Here is a 6,000-nt window from a genome sequence, read left to right as displayed (position 1 = left end):
GGAAGAAGAGTTTAAATGATTTTAGGGTTCGGGTAGGAGAAAAGGAGGACTATATATTTAACATTTTGCGGCGTTTATACAAAAAAATGCCACTATTGATTACACTATTATGGCGTTTGTTAAAAATGCCACTATTGATTAAAACTATTACGGCGTTTTTCTAAAAACACCACTATTGATTAACACTATTGCGGCATTTGTCTAAAAACGCCATTATTAATTATCACTATTGCGGCGTTTTAAGAATAAATGCCACTATATGTGTAATATATTACGGTATTTGTGGTATAAACGTCGCTAATTTACCGATCTATTGCGGCGTTTTGACTAAAATACCACTATATGTTAATCTATTGTGGCGTATGTGGTATAAACGCCGCTAATTTACCACTCTATTGTGGCGTTTGTTAAAAAGCGCCGCAATAAACCACCATATTACAACGTTTTTTTGTAAAAACGCCGCTATATGTCAAATCTATTGCAGCGTTTTTACAACAAACGCCGCTAAAGTATCAATTTGTGGCGCTACGATTGTAAAATGCTGCTATATGTTTAACTTTTGTGGCATTTTCTCTCCAAATGCTGCTAAAAACACTGCTACATATCAGTTTTGCTGTAGTGGAATAACAAGAGTCTTCCACCCCTTGGATGAAATTAAGGCCAAATTCAGCTTCAAATTGTCTAGATTCATCCCCAAAATGATCTAGAATATTCATCCAACCTTGAAGATAAGAAGACAAATCATTCAAGTGCATTTTATTGCTAAATTGATGAGAATTTTTCATCTTTTGAGTCTTTTCATATGCTACTCAGAAACACTATAAATAGGCATTTGGGTCATTATAGATACACATTTGAATATATAAAACATCTTTGAGAGGTTTCTTCATTCTTGTTCTCTGTTGAACTTTATCGGCTTCAGGTAGTCTTGTAGTCTTCATCCATTTCCTTTTGTTATAGCGTTGGTTCCTAGCTCATCTATAACTAGTGGATCACTTTCCATACTACCATTTCGATTCCATCTTTTATATTGTTGGTTCTTAGCTCCAAATAGCTAACTGGTTATAATCCACTTTAACCTTACAACACTTACCACGGCAATACCATTTGCCCGACAACACCATTCATACTTCACCATCTTTTTTCATTATCATTAAACCACAACAACTATCACTCTTCCATCACCTTCAAACAATTTCCTCATTCTTTTCATTCCATCATTTCAATTATTATTTCATATCATTTCCTTCTTATGTTTATATTTATGCGATTTCAGAGTTCAAGTTATCATTACAGGTTTCTTACTATAATCACGATCGGGCATTCACATATATGACGAAACATATAATCAATATCATTTGGCATCAGAGCTAGCTGATTCAGTAAGTGTATCATTTCATTTCTCTCTCCTAGGTTTGTACAAATCAAAAAAAAAAAAAAAAAAATAAAAAAAATAAAAGAAAGAAAAAAGTTTAAATAGGGAGGGAGTAATTCTTTTCATCTTTAAAGAAAAAAAATTACTTCATCTTATATTCAATTATTCAATTTGTTACCTTTACTTACTATCTCTTTTACTTGTAGCCAATTTTATTTCATTATCCTTACTACCAAGCCACAATTGTTTCAGTCGAAGTCCACTAGACCTTGTAAGCCTTGAGAAAATTCCTAAAAGGACTTGAAATCAAAGCATGAGTGGTAAAAGGCAAGAGTGATCATTAAGGGTAAAAGACATCCCGAGTGAAACACGAGTGGGAGTGACTTTTCTTGGAGTGTTTGGTGAGGTTTTTTTTGTGAGGTTATTTTTTTATTACTAATTATGTCTCATCATTCGGGAGACAATTCTCAAGTTACAGGTAACGTTGAACCAAACCTACAAATGCAAGCCATGATGCATGAATTGACTAGGATTTTGAGGGAAGAGTTGGAACCTCTCCATAGTAAGAAGATGACAATCAAGGAGGAAAGAAGAAGTGAAAAGACCTGAAGAAGATCGTGCATCAGAACAAAGAATGGGAAATCGAGGTATAAGGCCCCAAAGGTTTCGTCCATTAATGGATGATAATCTTGTTAATATCAAGATTTTCGTTCTACCATTCCAAGGCAATATGGATCTCGAGGCTTACCTAGCATGGGAAAAGAAGATAGAACACATCTTCGGGTGCCATGATTATTCCGAACTCAAGAAGGTAAAACTCGTTGCCCTTGAGTTTATGGATTATGCACTAATATGGTGATCAATTGACATGAAGTAGGAGACGCAATGAAGAACATCCTATCACTACATGGGATGAAATGAAAGTAGTGATGCGAAGGCGATTCATTCCAACCCACTACCATCGGGAGTTATTCAACCGTCTTCAAAACCTTTCACAAGGTAACCGAAGTGTTGAAGATTATCACAAAGAGATGGAGGTAGTCGTGATTCGAGCCAACATCGATGAGGATCGAGAAGCCATAATGGCAAGATTCCTAGCGGGACTTAATCTGGACATTGCAAACGTGGTTTAGTTGCAACATTATGTGGAGATGGAAGACATGGTGCATATGACCATAAAGGTGGAAAAGCAACTCAAGGAAGGGTGCCACACAATCTTATGGGAGTGCAACTTCAAAATAGGGGCAAAGTTCATATAAGAAGACTTCTCTATTGTCATCCCACGAAAGAGGAGGACCACCCAAAAGAAGTAAGCCCATTTCCGAAACTAGCATGGGTAAGACTACCATCACTCCAAATCGTTCCCGTGACATACAATGTTTTAAGTATTTTGGGCATTGACACATTGCAAGCCAATGTCCAAATCGCAACACCATGCTTCTTCGAGATGGTGGAGAAGTTGTATTGGAACAAGAAGAGGATGAGAATAAAGATGTTACCATTGAAATGGAAGAATTAGAGCATACCGTGGAAAGAGAGGTTCTTTTTGTCAAAAGGAGCCTAAATGTGCAATCCAATGGATGAGATGAACAACGTGAAAATATCTTCAATACTCGCTGCCACGTTGGAGGAAATATATGCTTTGTTATTATTGATGGAGGTAGTTGCACTAATGTTGCTAGTACCTTAATGGTAGATACACTTGGCTTGGGAACAACAAAGCATCCACAACCTTATAAACTGCAATGGCTCAATGATGGAGGAGAACTCAAGGTGACCAAGCAAGTTCGAATTTGCTAATTTACAAAAATGTATGTTTTGTACTGATAGAGTTGTTTTCCTAGGTTTCATTGTAAGTTCTGAAGGTTTGGAGGTTGACAAATAGAAGGTTAAAGCCATTGAAGAATGGCCATGACCAACAAGCATTTCTCAAGTTATAAGCTTCCATGGACTTGCAAGTTTTTATCGGAGATTCATCCTAAACTTTAGCACCATAGGCGCCCCACTAACAAGAGAAGAATTCTAAATTCTTTTGGGGGGAAGATCAAGAGAAGTCCTTTAATAGCATTAAAGATTTTTTAATTCATGCCCCTTTACTTGCTCTACCTGATTTTAATTTAACTTTTGAAATTGAACGTGATGCATCAGGTGTAGGAATTGGAGCAGTCTTATCTCAAGGTGAACGTCCTATAACCTATTTTGGTGAGAAATTAAGTGGAGCTACGCTTAACTATCCTACCTACGACAAAGAAATATATGCTCTTGTGAGGGCAATGAAAACATGGCCACACTACCTTTGGCCTAAGGAGTTCATCATTCACACCGGTCATGAGGCGTTGAAATATATTCGGGGGCAGCATAAACTCTACAAAAGGTATGCCAAACGGGTAGAGTTTCTTGAAACTTGGGTAGAGTTTCTTGAAACTTTTCCATATGTTATCAAGTACAAGAGGTAAGGAGAATATAGTTGCCGATGCATTATCACGAAGGTATGTTCTTTTAAACACTTTGGAATATAAGTTGTTGGGTTTTACTTTTATTAAAGACTTATATGTTTCTGACTCTGATTTTGGAGAAATTTACAAAGCATGTAAGAAAGGGACGATTGATAAATACTTTAAGCATGATGGTTCTATTCAAGGAAGGGGACTATGTGTCGCTCAAGGTTCCATGCGAGAATTGCGCACTAAGGAAGCCCATGGAGGAGGATTAATGGGAATTTTGGATAGCAAAGACTTTGGCTATACTTCAAGAACATCTATATTGGCCCAAAATGAAACGAGATGTGGAAAGGTTATGTGAGTGTTCCTTTACTGCAAGAAAGTCAAATCTAAAGTTATCCCACATGGACTTTACACACCACTACATATACTGGAAGCACTATGGATATATTTCAATGGATTTTGTGCTAGGGCTTCCACGCACAAAGAACAAAAAAGACTCTATCTTTGTAGTTGTTGATAGATTTTAAAAAATGGCTCATTTCATTCCCCGTGACAAAACTAATGATGCCTCACATATTGCTACTTTGTTTTTCAGGGAAATTTTAAGGCTACATGGTATACCTAGAACTATTGTGTCTGATCGGGATGTGAAGTCCTTAAGCCACTTTTAGAGAGCCCTATGGAGTAAGATTGGTACTAAGCTACTATTCTCCACCACTTACCACCCTCAAATGGATGGTTAAACTGAAGTGGTGAATCGAGTACTTTCCATGTTACTTCGATCCATCATTCAGAAGTATTTGAGAACATGGGAGGAAAGTTTACCACATGTGGAGTTTGCATACAACCATTCAATCCATACTACAACGGGGCGTACGCCTTTCGAAGTGGTATATGGGTTCAATCCATTAACACCGATAGACTTGTTACCATTACCCGCTGATCAAATTGTAAATAAAGATGGACTTAACAAAGCTGAGTTTGTTAAGAAGCTTCATACACAAGTGAGGGAGAACATTGAAAAACGAACTAAGCAATACGAGAAGCAAGAAAATAAGGGTCGTAAGGGAATTACTTTTGAGCCAGGGGATTGGGTGTGGCTACACATGAGGAAAGAAAGGTTTCCGGCTCAACGAAAGTCCAAATTAATGCCTCGAGGAGATGGACCATTCCAAATAGTCAAGAAGATCAATGACAACACCTATTAATTAGATCTTCTAGGTGAGTTTAATGTCAGTGCAACCTTCAATGTTGCTGACTTGTCTCCTTATGATATAGGTGACGATTTGGGGACAAATCGCCTTAAAGGGAGGGACTGATTGATCGCCAATTGCAAAGACCCGGAGAAGTACCCAAGTGGCCCCATCACACGAGAAAGGGCTAAGGAGTTTCAAGCAGCCATGGAGAGTATGTTTACATCAAGTTTGCATAACATTCATTGCATTTAATAAGTGTGTTGTTCATTCAAGCATGCATTGCATTTAAATCATCTAGTTCATTTAGGGAAGTAGCTCATTAATTAAACTAGTTCGTTTATTAATCTCTTAATTTTTCATGCATGTTTTCAATTAAATATTGAATAAAGTTCACCTTTGTGTGTAGTGCACGAGAAGTTGAATGGTTTCATCATATGCAAGAATGCCGTCAGAATGTCTTCCAATTCTGGATCCGATACAGACGTGTTTGGTTCTAGAAATGAATTTTAAATTATTCATCTATCTCTTAGCTTTCCAACGCCTTTTGAATCACCTTAATCCGATAACGGAAGCTTGAGATATGATCGATTTATTGAAGACATTGCAGGCTGGAATTTTGTTACGAGAATTTGCATGGATGATTTGGATGAGTTTGAGCCAGGGAGAGTTTTTCAACTTCATCCAAGTGACAAGCCATTGAAGGACCCTTAATTCACCCATTCAAGGCATTCAAGCTGATTGTTATCATCTAAATTCAAGGGTTGTTCATATTCTTCAAGGGAGCATGCAATGAAGGGTGATTTAATTCACTTGTTTAAAAACACTTTCAGCATGGAATAACAAGAGTCTTCCACCCCTTGGACGAAATTAAGGCCAAATTCAGCTTCAAATTGTCTAGATTCATTCCCAAATGATCTAGAATATTCATCCAACCTTGAAGATAAGAAGACAAATCATTCAAGTGCATTTTATTGCTAAATTCATG

The sequence above is a fragment of the Hibiscus syriacus genome, unplaced genomic scaffold, assembly GCF_006381635.1.
Source record: "Hibiscus syriacus cultivar Baekdansim isolate YM2019G1 unplaced genomic scaffold, ASM638163v2 tig00110450_pilon, whole genome shotgun sequence".
Lineage (NCBI taxonomy): Eukaryota > Viridiplantae > Streptophyta > Magnoliopsida > Malvales > Malvaceae > Hibiscus > Hibiscus syriacus.
The sequence above is the reverse complement of the archived record's forward strand: the minus strand, read 5'-3'. Positions refer to the sequence as shown.